General features: G+C 44.5%; 1 long non-coding RNA gene across 1 annotated transcript; it reads left to right on the plus strand.

Annotated features, from left to right (window-relative positions):
* Positions 1-12,820: 12,820 nt before the first annotated feature.
* LOC119269789 lies at positions 12,821-15,397 on the plus strand. The gene is made up of 2 exons (XR_005133710.1): positions 12,821-13,106; positions 13,178-15,397. It is a non-coding gene; the product is annotated as an uncharacterized LOC119269789 (long non-coding RNA).
* The last annotated feature ends 1,111 nt before the right edge of the window (positions 15,398-16,508 follow it).

Below are 16,508 nucleotides of genomic sequence, written 5' to 3' on the forward strand. Positions count from 1 at the left end.
TCTCATTGGTGGGAGGGAGCAGAGAGGCAGTAGGGTTGAACATGTAGAGGGTGTGCTAGCAGGTCCTTGGGCGTGAATGCAGTGGCGTCAGACTTTACCAAGCTCAGCACATGTGCCATGAAGAAGTTCTTGTTTTCTTCTGTAAGCATTCTTCCTCTCATGATATCTCAAATCTTTGGTTATGTTCCAGTTATATGCTTTGGAATGAGATTGACAAATCATTCCTTGTGTCACATCTTCTGGTATTGTGAAGAATCCATTCATAGCGGGCCCTCTCCTCTATTGGTCTCTGTGTTAGTTAGTCTACTGGAGTGGCAGTGGAGACTCAATGGTTGTAGTGCACTGGCGGTGGAGACTCAATGGCTGTAGTGCACTGGCGGTGGAGACTCAATGGCTGTAGTGCACCTATATTTTGGCGTGGACGTACATGTAGCCATACCATGTGATGGAGGCATGAAGGAACTGGACGCCGGGTGGGGGTACGGGCGGCCTGGGCATAGTCACGGTTACAGACTCATAGCAGGCTCAGGTGAGTGATGCTACCCTCCAGCCTTTCATTCTCGCTGCTGCTTGTCATGTTTTCCTCTTCTCTTTGTTTCTGCTTGTGTGACGAAACCCAAGAGAGGTCGCTTATACTATCGTAAGTTCAGAACTGACAACTCTATCTAATCTATCGATAGTTCGATACTGCTACTAAAGCACTCCAACTGTTCAGTGAAAGAACAGACGGAAAGTTTGTTTTAATTATTTTTGCTTGATCTATTGGATTATATCAAGTTGTTCTTCTGCTATTGTAATTTATTTCAGTTATCTACTTGTGATGCTGCCGTCTGTTTGGCCTCAAACTGTTTGTAGCTAGGAATAGGATGCCACTCATTATGCCAAAAGAACCTGAACATGTTTGCTCACTTCAATCATTGTCTGGCCATTGCGGTTCTTGCAATCAGCAGAAAATGCGTAGCAGTTGCACCCTGTTTCCTTCCTGAGAAAACCCAAACCCCGTTCACTGTCGTAGCAGCCGTACACGGATTTCTAGGTGATTCCCTGCGTCATTTCCATGTTCCCAAAGACAAGGAATGGGTTGATTAAGTTGTTTGATGTTGGAATCGGCGAGGCTGGCCGTATTGGTGGTATCCTCCGATGTGCACGCCTCTGTTTGTACGTCCATCGAGTTAGAACATTATTTCCTATGGGAGTCCTCACACAAGTATATCACAATTCTATAACCCCTTTATTTCCTTCAACTAATTTGGCAATCACAATATTTATTCTGTTTTTCTAAGCTTCGTAATGTGTTACTGCATGAGTTTTTTGTAGTCTTAATAGTGTGTACATTTGATTTTCCGCACACCAAGCTCCTACGTAACATGGGAAGCAGATACCAATTGCTCTGAGTTTTGCATATCAGAATCATATCAATTTTTCTAAAATGGGTGTCCTTCCTATTCTCACATTACATTTTTTTAATGCCTTGTAGAAGGACTTAGCCCCTTGAAAGGTGATATTTTTTTCATTGTTGGGGGCCGGGGCCTAGCTTTGCACTGTCAATGTTACCGAGGTATCAATGACATCTCCCATGCCAACACTTTGATCCCTTTGTTGGGGAACGTTGCAGAAAACAAAAAATTTCCTACGGTTTCACCAAGATCCATCTATGAGTTCATCTAGCAACGAGTGATTGGATTGCATCTACATACCTTTGTAGATCACGCGCGGAAGCGTTCAAAGAACGGGGATGAGGAAGTCGTACTCGACGTGATCCAAATCACCGGAGATCCTAGCGCCAAACGGACGGCACCTCCGCGTTCAACACACGTACGGTCAGCGTGACGTATCCTCCTTCTTGATCCAGCAAGGGGAAAGGAGAGGTTGAGGGAGATGGCTCCAGCAGCAGCACGACAGCGTGGTGGTGATGGAGCTGCAGTACTCCGGCAGGGCTTCGCCAAGCACTATGGAGGAGGAGGATGTGTTGGAGAGGGAGAGGGAGGCACCAAAGGCATGGGGTGAGAAGTCCTCCATCTCCCCATTATATATAGGAGGGACAAGGGGGGGGGCGCCGGCCCTAGGAGATCCAATCTCCTAGGGGGGGCGGCAGCCAAGGGAGGAATCCCTCCTCCCCAAGGCACCTAGGAGGTGCCTTCCCCCTTTGGGACTCTTCCCTTCTTGAACCCTAGGCGCATGGGCCTCTTGGGGGTGGTGCCCTTGGCCCATGTAAGCCAAGGCGCACACCCCTACAGCCCATGTGGCCCCCCGAGGTAGGTGGCCCCACCCGGTGGACCCCCGGGACCCTTCCGGTGGTCCCGGTACAATACCGGTGACCCCGAAACTTGTCCCGATGCCCGAAATAGCACTTCCTATATATAATTCTTTACCTCCAGACCATTCCGGAACTCCTCGTGACGTCCGGGATCTCATCTGGGACTCCGAACAACATTCAGGTTACTGCATATACATATCCCTACAACCCTAGCGTCACCGAACCTTAAGTGTGTAGACCCTACGGGTTCGGGAGACATGTAGACATGACCGAGATCGCTCTCCGGTCAATAACCAACAGCAGGATCTGGATACCCATGTTGGCTCCCACATGCTCCTCGATGATCTCATCGGATGAACCACGATGTCGAGGATTCAATCAATCCCGTATACAATTCCCTTTATCAATCGGTATGTTACTTGCCCGAGATTCGATCGTCGGTATCCCAATACCTCGTTCAATCTCGTTACCGGCAAGTCACTTCACTCGTACCGTAATGCATGATCCCGTGACCAGACACTTGGTCACTTTGAGCTCATTATGATGATGCATTACCGAGTGGGCCCAGCGATACCTCTCCGTCATATGGAGTGACAAATCCCAGTCTTGATCCGTGTCAACCCAACAGACACTTTCGGAGATACCCGTAGTATACCTTTATAGTCACCCAGTTACGTTGTGACGTTTGGTACACCCAAAGCACTCCTACGGTATCCGGGAGTTACACGATCTCATGGTCTAAGGAAAAGATACTTGACATTGGAAAACTCTAGCAAACGAACTATACGATCTTGTGCTATGTTTAGGATTGGGTCTTGTCCATCACATCATTCTCCTAATGATGTGATCTCGTTATCAATGACATCCAATGTCCATAGTCAGGAAACCATGACTATCTGTTGATCAACGAGCTAGTCAACTAGAGGCTTACTAGGGACATGTTGGTGTCTATTATTCACACATGTATTACGATTTCCGGATAACACAATTATAGCATGAATAAAGACAATTATCATGAACAAGGAAATATAATAATAATGCTTTTATTATTGCCTCTAGGGCATATTTCCAACAGTCTCCCACTTGCACTAGAGTCAATAATCTAGTTACATTGTGATGAATCGAACACCCATGGAATTCTGGTGTTGATCATGTTTTGCTCTAGGGAGAGGTTTAGTCAACGGATCTGCTATATTCAGATCTGTATGGACTTTACAAATTTCTGTGTCTCCATCTTGAACATTTTCACGAATGGAGTTGAAGCGACGCTTGATGTGCCTTGTCTTCTTGTGAAACCTGGGCTCCTTGGCAAGAGCAATAGCTCCAGTGTTGTCACAGAAAAGCTTGATCGCCCCCGACGCATTGGGTATGACTCCTAGGTCGGTGATGAACTCCTTTACCCAAATTGCTTCATGCGCTGCCTCCGAGGCTGCCATGTACTCCGCTTCACATGTAGATCCCGCCACGACGCTCTACTTGCAACTGCACCAGCTTACTGCCCCACCATTCAATATATACACGTATCCAGTTTGTGACTTAGAGTCATCCAGATCTGTGTCGAAGCTAGCGTCGACGTAACCTTTTACGACGAGCTCTTCGTCACCTCCATAAACGAGAAACATTTCCTTAGTCCTCTTCAGGTACTTCAGGATATTCTTGACCGATGTCCAGTGTTCCTTGCCGGGATTACTTTGGTACCGTCCTACCAAACTTACGGCAAGGTTTACATCAGGTCTGGTACACAGCATGGCATACATAATAGAACCTATGGCTTAGGCATAGGGGATGACACTCATCTCTTCTATATCTTCTGTCGTGGTCGGACATTGAGTCGAGCTCAATTTCACACCTTGCAACACATGCAAGAACCCCTTCTTAGACTGATCCATATTGAACTTCTTCAATATCTTATCAAGGTAGGTGCTTTTTGAAAGAATTATGAGGCGTCTTGATCTATCTCTATAGATCTTGATGCCTAATATATATGCAGCTTCTGCAAGGTCCTTCATTGAAAAACTCTTATTCAAGTAGGCCTTAATGCTGTCCAAGAGTTCTATATCATTTCCCATCAAAAGTATGTCATCTACATATAATATGAGAAATGCTACAGAGCTCCCACTCACTTTCTTGTAAACACAGGCTTCTCCATAAGTCTGTGTAAACCCAAACGCTTTGATCATCTCATCAAAGCGAATGTTCCAACTCCGAGATGCTTGCACCAGCCCATAAATCGAGCGTTGGAGCTTGCACACCTTGTCAGCATTCTTAGGATCGACAAAACCTTCCGGCTGCATCATATACAATTCTTCCTTAAGGAAACCATTAAGGAATGCCGCTTTGACGTCCATTTGCCATATCTCATAATCGTAGAATGCGGCAATAGCTAACATGATTCGGACGGACTTTAGCTTCGCTACCGGTGAGAAAGTCTCATCGTAGTCAACCCCTTGAACTTGTCGATAACCCTTAGCGACAAGCCGAGCTTTATAGATGGTCACATTACCATCCGCGTCTGTCTTCTTCTTAAAGATCCATTTATTTTCTATGGCTCGCCGCTCAACAGGCAAGTCAGTCAAAGTCCATACTTCGTTTTCATACATGGATCCTATCTCGGATTTCATGGCTTCCAGCCATCTGTCGGAATCCGGGCCCGCCATCGCTTCTTCATAGTTCGAAGGTTCACTGTTGTCCAACAACATGATTTCCAAGACAGGGTTGCCGTACCACTCTGGTGCGGAACGTGTCCTTGTGGACGTTCGAATTTCAGTAGGAGCTTGATCAGAAGTATCTTGATCATTATCCTTAACTTCCTCTCTAGTCGGTGCAGGCACCTCAGGAACATTTTCTTGAGTTGCGCCATTTTCCGGTTCAAGAGGTAATACTTCATCAAGGTCTACTTTCCTCACACTTACTTCTTTCGAGAGAAACTCCTTCTCTAGAAAGGATCCATTCTTGGCAACAAAGATCTTGCCTTCGGATCTGAGGAAGAAGGTAAACCCAATAGTTTCTTTAGGGTATCCTATGAAGACGCATTTTTCCGACTTGGGTTCGAGCTTTTTAGGTTGAAGTTTCTTGACATAAGCATCGCATCCCCAAACTTTTAGAAACGACAGCTTAGGTTTCCTTCCAAACCATAATTCATACGGTGTCGTCTCAACGGATTTTGACAGAGCCCTATTTAAAGTGAATGCGGCAGTCTCTAAAGCATAGCCCCAAAAAGAAAGCGGTAAATCGGCAAGAGACATCATAGATCGCACCATATCTAATAGAGTGCGATTACGACGTTCGGACACACCATTACGCTGAGGTGTTCCAGGCGGCGTGAGTTGTGAAACTATTCCACATTTTCTTAAGTGCGTGCCAAACTCGTGACTCAAGTATTCTCCTCCGCGATCTGATCGCGGGAACTTGATTTTCCTGTCACATTGATTCTCAACCTCACTCTGAAATTCCTTGAACTTTTCAAAGGTTTCAGACTTGTGTTTCATTAAGTAGACATACCCATATCTACTCAAGTCATCAGTGAGGGTGAGAACATAACGATAGCCACCGCGAGCCTCAACACTCATTGGACCGCACACATCAGTATGTATGATTTCCAATAAGTTGGTTGCTCGCTCCATTGTTCCTGAGAACGGAGTCTTGGTCATTTTACCCATGAGGCATGGTTCGCACGTGTCAAATGATTCGTAATCAAGAGACTCTGAAAGTCCATCAGCATGGAGCTTCTTCATGCGTTTGACACCTATGTGACCAAGGCGGCAGTGCCACAAGTATGTGGGACTATCATTATCAATCTTACATCTTTTGGTACTCACACTATGAACATGTGTAGCATTACCCTCGAGATTCATTAAGAATAAACCATTCACCATCGGAGCATGACCATAAAACATATCTCTCATATAAATAGAACAACCATTATTCTCGGATTTAAATGAGTAGCCATCTCGAATTAAACGAGATCCTGATACAATGTTCATGCTCAAAGCTGGCACTAAATAACAATTATTAAGGTTTAAAACTAATCCCGAAGGTAAATGCAGAGGTAGCGTGCCGACGGCAATCACATTGACCTTGGGACCATTCCCGACTCGCATCGTCACCTCGTCCTTCGCCAGCCTCCGCTTATTCCGCAGCTCCTGTTTTGAGTTACAAATGTGAGCAACCGCACCGGTATCAAATACCCAGGAGCTACTATGAATACTGGTAAGGTACACATCAATTACATGTATATCACATATACCTTTCGTTTTGCCGACCTTCTTGTCCGCTAAGTACTTGGGGCAGTTCCGCTTCCAGTGACCACTTCCCTTGAAATAAAAGCACTCAGTCTCGGGCTTGGGTCCATTCTTTGGCTTCTTTCCGGCAGCTTGCTTGCCGGGCGCGGCAACTCCCTTGCCGTCCTTCTTGAAGGCTTTCTTACCCTTGCCCTTCTTGAACTTAGTGGTTTTATTCACCATCAAAACTTGATGTTCCTTTTTGACTTCTACCTCTGCTGATTTCAGCATTGCAAATACTTCAGGAATGGTCTTTTCCATCCCCTGCATATTGAAGTTCATCACAAAGCTCTTGTAGCTCGGTGGAAGTGACTGAAGGATTCTGTCGATGACCGCGTCATCCGGGAGATTAACTCCCAGCTGAGTCAAGCGGTTATGTAACCCAGACATAGTGAGTATGTGCTCACTGACAGAACTGTTTTCCTCCATCTTACAGCTGAAGAATTTGTCGGAGACTTCATATCTCTCGACCCGGGCATGAGCTTGAAAAACCATTTTCAGCTCTTCGAACATCTCATATGCTCCATGTCTCTCAAAACGCTTTTGGAGCCCCGGCTCTAAGCTGTAAAGCATGCCGCACTGAACGAAGGAGTAGTCATCAACACGTGTCTGCCAAGCGTTCATAACGTCTTGGTTCTGTGGGACGGGTGCGTCACCTAGCGGTGCTTGTAGGACATAATCTTTCTTGGCAGCTATGAGGATAATCCTCAGGTTCCGGACCCAGTCCGTATAGTTGCTGCCATCGTCTTTCAGCTTGGTTTTCTCTAGGAACGCCTTGAAGTTGAGGACTACGTTGGCCATTTGATCTACAAGACATATTATAAAGATTTTAGACTAAGTTCATGATAATTAAGTTCATCTAATCAAATTATACAATGAACTCCCACTAGACAGACATCCCTCTAGTCATCTAAGTATAACATGATCCGAGTTGACTGGGCCGTGTCCGATCATCACGTGAGACGGACTAGTCAACATCGGTGAACATCTTCATGTTGATCGTATCTTCTATATGACTCATGTTCGACCTTTCAGTCTTCTGTGTTCCGAGGCCATGTCTGTACATGCTAGGCTCGTCAAGTCAACCTAAGTGTTTGCATGTGTAAATCTGTCTTACACCCGTTGTATATGAACGTTAGAATCTAACACCCGATCATCACGTGGTGCTTCGAAACAACGTACTGTCGCAACGGTGCACAGTTAGGGGGAACACTTTCTTGAAATTATTATGAGGGATCATCTTATTTACTACCGTCGTTCTAAGTAAACAAGATGCAAAACATGATAAACATCACATGCAATCAAATAATAATAGTGACATGATATGGCCAATATCACATAGCTCCTTTGATCTCCATCTTGGGGCTCCATGATCATCTTGTCACCGGCATGACACTATGATCTCCATCATCATGATCTCCATCATCGTGTCTCCATGAAGTTGCTCGCCAACTATTACTTCTACTACTATGGCTAACGCGTTTAGCAATAAAGTAAAGTAATTTACATGGCGTTTCTCAATGACACGCAGGTCATACAAAAAATAAAGACAACTCCTATGGCTCCTGCCGGTTGTCATACTCATCGACATGCAAGTCGTGATTCCTATTACAATAGCATGAACATCTCATACATCACATATATATCATTCATCATTCATCACAACTTTGGCCATATCATATCACAAAGCACTTGCTGCAAAAACAAGTTAGACGTCTTCTAATTGTTGTTGCAAGTTTTACGTGGCTGAAATAGGGTTCTAGCAAGAACGTTTTCTTACCTACGTGAAAGCCACAACGTGATTTGTCAACTTCTATTTACCCTTCATAAGGACCCTTTTCATCGAATCCGCTCCAACTAAAGTGGGAGAGACAGACACCCGCCAGCCACCTTATGCAACTTGTGCATGTTAGTCGGTGGTACCGGTCTCACGTAAGCGTACGTGTAAGGTTGGTCCGGGCCGCTTCATCCCACAATACCGCTGAAGCAAGATAAGACTAGTAGCGGCAAGAAAGTTGACAACATCTACGCCCACAACAAATTGTGTTCTACTCGTGCAAGAGAACTACGCATAGACCTAGCTCATGATGCCACTGTTGGGGAACGTTGCAGAAAATAAAAAGTTTCCTACGGTTTCACCAAGATCCATCTATGAGTTCATCTAGCAACGAGTGATTGGATTGCATCTACATACCTTTGTAGATCATGCGCGGAAGCGTTCAAAGAACGGGGATGAGGAAGTCGTACTCGACGTGATCCAAATCACCAGAGATCCTAGCGCCGAACGGACGGCACCTCCGCGTTCAACACACGTACGGTCAGCGTGACGTCTCCTCCTTCTTGATCCAGCAAGGGGAAAGGAGAGGTTGAGGGAGATGACTCCAGCAGCAACACGATGGCGTGGTGGTGATGGAGCTACAGTACTCCGACAGGGCTTCGCCAAGCACTATGGAGGAGGAGGATGTGTTGGAGAGGGAGAGGGAGGCACCAAAGGCGTGGGGTGAGAAGTCCTCCATCTCCCCACTATATATAGGAGGGCCAAGGGGGGGCGCCGGCCCTAGGAGATCCAATCTCCTAGGGGGGCGGCGGCCAAGGGAGGAATCCCTCCTCCCCAAGGCACCTAGGAGGTGCCTTCCCCCTTTGGGACTCTTCCCTTCTTGAACCCTAGGCGCATGGGCCTCTTGGGGCTGGTGCCCTTGGCCCATGTAGGCCAAGGCGCACACCCCTACAGCCCATGTGGCCCCCCGGGGCAGGTGGCCCCACCCGGTGGACCCCCGGGACCCTTCCGGTGGTCCCGGTACAATACCGGTGACCCCGAAACTTGTCCCGATGCCCGAAATAGCACTTCCTATATATAATTCTTTACCTCCGGACCATTCCGGAACTCCTCGTGACGTCCGGGATCTCATCCGGGACTCCGAACAACATTCGGGTTACTGCATATACATATCCCTACAACCCTAGCGTCACCGAACCTTAAGTGTGTAGACCCTACGGGTTCGGGAGACATGTAGACATGACCGAGATCGCTCTCCGGTCAATAACCAACAGCGGGATCTGGATACCCATGTTGGCTCCCACATGCTCCTCGATGATCTCATCGGATGAACCACAATGTCGAGGATTCAATCAATCCCGTATACAATTCCCTTTATCAATCGGTATGTTACTTGCCCGACATTCGATCGTCGGTATCCCAATACCTCGTTCAATCTCGTTACCGGCAAGTCACTTTACTCGTACCGTAATGCATGATCCCGTGACCAGACACTTGGTCACTTTGAGCTCATTATGATGATGCATTACCGAGTGGGCCCAGTGATACCTCTCCATCATACGGAGTGACAAATCCCAGTCTTGATCCATGTCAACCCAACAGACACTTTCGGAGATACCCGTAGTATACCTTTATAGTCACCCAGTTACGTTGTGACGTTTGGTACACCCAAAGCACTCCTACGGTATCCGGGAGTTACACGATCTCATGGTCTAAGGAAAAGATACTTGACATTGGAAAACTCTAGCAAACGAACTATACGATCTAGTGCTATGTTTAGGATTGGGTCTTGTCCATCACATCATTCTCCTAATGATGTGATCTCGTTATCAATGACATCCAATGTCCATAGTCAGGAAACCATGACTATCTGTTGATCAACGAGCTAGTCAACTAGAGGCTTACTAGGGACATGTTGGTGTCTATTATTCACACATGTATTACGATTTCCGGATAACACAATTATAGCATGAATAAAGACAATTATCATGAACAAGGAAATATAATAATAATGCTTTTATTATTGCCTCTAGGGCATATTTCCAACACCCTTAATTGTATAAAATGGAACTGTATGCATGGGGGGGGGGGTAATAATGAAGGTTTTGTTTCACAAGATTTTAGGAGTATATTGTCAAGAAAAGTAACAGAACTGAGGTGATGGCAATGCTAAGGAATTTTGCAGCAATCTTGGATTGTACTCTTAGGCTTATGGCAATCATGAATTGTACTCTCTTCATTTGTGCTTCAACTTTGAGAAATAGAATAAGCAGGTCATATTTCTTTAAACTTTATATTATCTAATATGTATTTAGAAATTGGAATACAAAGCCCTTGACATTACAACAGGAGCATACATGAGGGAAGAACTTACATCGAATATAATAATGGAATACCAATGCAGCGATTCTCCTTCCCTCCCTGTGCTTTAGTTATTCGAAGTTAGTTTCACTAAACTGAAACTGCAGTCATAGATCATTACGGGTTTTCTCTGAACTTTGCATCTAACTGTTACATATTTAACTATTAATTAATAATGTGAGAGATTACAGCTGCAGGACTGATGTCATTGGCACTCATTTGCAAATTTACGAATCCACTTAGGAGATGAGATTAATATATGCTTTGTCAGCAGAAGTCCTAGGTACCGAAGTTGGATTGCTTATAAAAAATCTGTACAGTTGGATTGCTAAAATCCGACGTGTGCTCTATGATTCTGGAAAGGCAACACAACTTTCTCTTGTTGTCAACAAGAACATTTTTCAGATTTATATTATTTTTCTTTGGATTGGTGAAGTGTTTTAGTTTTACAATGTATTTGATGCAAACAATTTTTTTTGGCAAGTATTTGATGCAAACATAACACTGTACAAAATCTCGGGTTCAGTCAAAGGAAAGATGTGCCTGAGGTACTTTGTTTATCCCCTTTCAAATATGATTACATGATACTTTATAATCCTTGTTCAACTAATGGTGTATTTTTATGCGTAGTACTATGAGAAATAGTGGATTTTGTGTATTGGGACTATCATGGTTATAACATTTCTTTTTATATGATACAACATGGGTCATTTTATGAGAAACACCCAATAAGATTAATGTAAAACAAGGGGAAAAAATTGTTAGATAGTCATATATCGCATACACATTACCCTTGATAAAGACATTCGTAAAATAGAAAATGTAGATAATCAATCTCTGTATATAGCTTTTATTTATTATTCCGTGGCAACGCACGGGCACTCAGCTATCAGATTAAATGTTGCACCTCCCCGACCATCCGATTTATTCAGTAACTACCCATATTGATGCTCCAACTCCTTATGATAAGCTGACCGAACAAAGAACGTTCCCAGTTGTTTATAAATCCAAGCAACAAAATCTCTGATCTCTAGCGCATTCAATGTAATTTGGAGAATTCGTTGAGCATCCACCATAAACAAAACATCACGATAAGAACTTCATCCCACTGTCTTGAAAGTGGGTTAATCAGTTCTTCAACTTTTGTCAACATGATAACCCCTATAGGAGTGATAACTTTTTGGCTTGACTAAATGGTAACCATGGATCTTGCTAAATATTGATCCGAGAGCCAGTACCAACCACCACACTATTTAAAAATATGAATATTACAAACAATGCTTAAACAAGTATTACACTAGAATGGTGTAACTTTTTCCCCAAGCAAACCCCCAACCATAGTTTTTTCCGAGCAAAGCCCAACCATAGTTTTTTCCGAGCAAATCCCAACCATAGTTGGGAGGTCCAAATACTTATCGGAGAGAGCTTCTCTTTTTTTTGCGAGAGGAGAGAGCTTCTCTTATACTCCCTCCGTCCGAAAATACTTGTCATCAAAATGAATAAAGAGGGATGTATCTAGAACTAAATTACATTTAGATACATCCCCTTTTATTTATTTTAATGACAAGTATTTCCGGACGGAGGGAGTAATATACAGTTCCATGCATACATCCTCTCTCACGGAAACATTACTCCCTCAGCTCCATATTAATTGTTGTTGATTTATGTAGTATTTGAGCTAGAAAAGTGCTAGATTTAGCATTTTCTAACCAGTTGCCCCGAGCTCTTATAGATACTTTGGTTAATTTGACCACTAAAGTTGTTCAAAAAAATACGGATTGCTCCTAATCCTTGTCTGGCCTGCAAGGTTCCACCCGTGTGCTTGATTGTTTCGGTGTTTCGGCCCAACCTCCCCCGTGAAGTCTCCTGCCCAACCAACTCAACTGCGTGAACGAGCCCCTTCAGCGCCGAACGTGCTAGCATTCCGAGCACCACCAGCAGCGCAGCACACAGTGCATATCTGGTGATACCGTGTGTGGCATGATCCCCTGATACGAGACCTTGTTGGCCGTTCGTGGCATGATCCCCTGATACGAGACCTTGTTGGCCGTTCGATCTGGACTGGAGGCACAGGATGGAGCAGGCTCAGTTCGCATTGCAATTTATGCAAAAGACACCCTGGGTTATTCCGTGATTCAGCCGAAGTGCACACCGCTCTGTTCCGTTTTCCTCTTCTTCGATACGAAATTTTCCCCACCGCCGCCGCTTAGGTCATATCCTACCGCCGCCGGCCACCACGGAGCATGCCCCATCCGCTGCTGGACGCCCCAATCCAGAGCAACCTAGAGGGCTATCGCGCGTGCGCCGAATAGTTTGCTCAGAGCCGGCACAAGCTGTTGGCATCCCCATGGGAGCGGAGACGAACCTCTCGTCGCCGCAGCTAGATCCGACCAAGTCGCGGGAGTCGGTGACCCTACTCAACGACGATCAGGTAAGAGGCAGCGCCTCCTTTCTTGTCAGTACCTGGCCGTTGCATTCCAAATTTTGATTCTTTGGTTTTAGAACTGGATGTTGGCGCTGCGGGAGTCTGTGTCGTTCGGGCGGTTCCTAGCCGAGCCACTCGAGTGGGATACTACTGGGCATGTCTCTCGCTGGCAACGATGGCGCATGTCCGATCACCGTCGACAGCTGAGCTTGATCTGCCAGTACATGCCGTGGCGTTCAGACTTCAATCTGTGTCCTCCAGCTGCAGTGTTGCGCACATTGGAAGTTCTGGACCAGCCCAGAGTTGTAATCCATGCTTGCCTGCGGCTCGTTCGTCACTAAGTGCAACACATATTGGAAAAGCCGATCTCTATATGATAAGTTCATCCTATAATCTCATTAAATAATTGATTTATTTGTGGGTATCAATATAGAATTGAAACCAATATGTCATCCTATTAGGACAGTTAAACTAAATAAAGCAACAGTAGTTGTCTGTAGTAAGGAAGATGTAACATTAGGCAGTAGCAGTCGACGGCTACGTAAAGAGGTGTGGCAGCAGCAACTTCAGTGTTCGTCCGGACATCTTTTTTTGAGAATATAAGATTTGCTTTTCAATTGTTCTCCACAATGTAGCCCTTAATGATAGGAAACCTTGCATGAAAGACTCTGAATAAGTGTTGATGTGCAAAAGCATTATCACTAGGAAATATTTTTGGGAACATATAGGCACACAAGAAGGTGCCTCTTTGTTTGGCCATTTCCTTTTGTGAGTCGTGGGTTACTTCTAGACAAGGCTAGAGTGTCACAACTCTTAGGCAACTGTTCAATTGTATGTCAACAAATGAACGAACTGGAAAAATCATGCAGATACAGCTACATGTACTATTAGTTCTAGTATAAAATTATGTGTCTCACATTTCAGTCGCAGCAGATGTTAAAGTTAATTCGTAGTGGAGATATGCATCAGTATTTTAATCTTGAAGATTTAGAAGAATGATTACTGCAACATAGTGATGTTCTTGTTCAGTCATTGGTTCTGGCATCTAATCCTGAGATCTAGCAGTGTTATAATATCACCACTTCTTGTCCTAATATGTCCATCTGAATTGTATATACACGTAATCTTTCTTATAAAGTGTCAGAATGTTTCTTACATACAGTAGTTGAAAACCTCATGTACAACCTGGCATAAGTGAGCATTTAGAGTAATTGACTAAAATTCATGCCAAATGAGGCTCAATAATGCTTGACTAACAGAAAATCCCAGTAGAACTCTAGGTCAGGCTGGGACCTCCCAGTATTGGAAATCTATGTACTTGTTCTCACTTTGCAGCAGCTGGAATTAGGAAAGTTTGATGGAACAAAATTACTTTATCACAGTGTAATAAGCTGACTTGCTGGCCAAATAAACTGGCCTGCTAATCAAAATAGTGTCTTCTTTGACTATCTACAACTACTATGGGTAAAATAAGATATAAGCATTGTTTAGTTTTCTAACAAGAGAACAATGACATGGAGGGCGAGTAACAAACCTTTCGTACTCGGCACACTGAACTCAGTACATGTGCGATTGTCGGCTGCTACTTTCTTGATTAACTACATAGCAAAAGTGGAAAGAAGAAAAAGAGGTGAATATAACTCTACTGTTCGTGACTTGTGAGCATGTCATGATCTCTTAGAGTATGTTTGGTTTCTGTCATCGGATGAATGTAATGGGTCGGTTCCATCCCGTGTTTAGTTAGTCGAAGGAATCGGAATATGAAACAGCATATTCGCTGATTATGCCGAACCGAGGCGTTCCTCGAAAACGAGCGGACCACGCAGAACCACCTCTCTCGCGTGCCTCTCCCCGTCAGCGCCGCGTCCGTCCCGCACCTCTCCCTCTCTCTATCTGAGCCGCCGCCGCCCAAAACACTTCTCTCGCTCTCCGGCGGCGGCTGTACCTCGCGTCCCAGTCGTCTATCCTCTCCCATGGCGTGCAGCAACAGCTTGGAGGCGATCTAGCAGCAGGCGGCAGGCTAGTAGCCAGCGGAGCAACATAAACAGAGAGCAGGACGCGGTTGCCTGTTCCTGTCGTCATCGGTGGCCGCCGCGTCGTCCCAACGGATTGGCGGGTCTTCTTTTCCCGCGGCTTGTTCCTGTCGTCGCTGCTGTTGGTGCGAAGCAGAGCACAAGCAGGACGACAGTGTCTCGCCGCTATTGGTGCCTGACACCGCTCGGTTTGAGCGATTTGCCTGACTTCAGATTGATTTCCGGGAGCACCTACCTTGATACTAGTTGATACATTTGAATTGATTTCCGTCCGCAGCAATCTTCATACTACTTGATACTTCTGAATTTGACGGCGAGAGCAGCAATCTTCACCTGGTCGGCGACGGAAGAAATCAATTTCCCTTCCACCCTGCTTGATATTACTACGTAGTTGATGCGCTACTGTTGATGCTCAGTACCAGTACTAGTTGATGCGTATTTAATCACCGTACTAGCACTTGGAGAAAATAATTCTTCGTGACCTGTATCTTATCCTATTCCTCTAACCAAACGCTGAGACTACTGAACACTAAGACGGAACCATTCCGTTCCGATGAAATGGAACCATTCAATTCTATTCCACTTGGTTCTACAACTAAACACACTCTTAGTGTAACAAGCGATTTTTTTTTACATGCTGTTATAGGTCAAGAAACAACAAAATTGATCAGGAGAATTAGATGGGGCAACAGACATGCAGGTTATTTGGCGTCACAGAAGTGTTTACGGTTTCACATATTTAATGTTGTATGATCTTTTGGAAAGTGTTTACGGTTGTTGTAATTCTTGATGTTATCATGTAGGTGTGCATTTCTGCCCAGCATAGGATGGCGTACAAGGAGAATATGGAGTCACCAAGTGATCTGTAGTGAAGCTGTTTGGTTTAATTATGTAAATTAGTGAACTAAGTAATACGCTTGTAAATATATGTATATTAAGGTCATGTTAATTCCTAGACCAAGATGGCAGCATATGATGCACCTTTATTTGTTGAAATGCTTCTGATCCAACGATCTTTTGATGCTATGAATGATTTTTGGCAATTTGCTATCCCTCACAATTTGCTAGCTTGTACTATTGTTTGTTGAGATGGATTTTTTGTCAAGATTTCTGCTAAATATTTTGATCACCGAAAATTTCAGATGTGAATACAGGAATGGAAAATTGGTTGATGCTGATCACATGCCTATATATTCATTATGAAATAAAATTGATGGTGACCTGAAGGCGCAAGATACGAATGTTTCAAGTTGTTGCTTGCTGTACTGATGAGAGCTTACTTTAAATGTACTGAATTTTAGCATGTACTACGCTTTATTTGTTCAGCTGGGCAACATTCATTTTTGTGTTGATTGATCACATGTAAAATAACAAA

The sequence above is a fragment of the Triticum dicoccoides genome, chromosome 3A (assembly GCF_002162155.2).
Source record: "Triticum dicoccoides isolate Atlit2015 ecotype Zavitan chromosome 3A, WEW_v2.0, whole genome shotgun sequence".
Lineage (NCBI taxonomy): Eukaryota > Viridiplantae > Streptophyta > Magnoliopsida > Poales > Poaceae > Triticum > Triticum dicoccoides.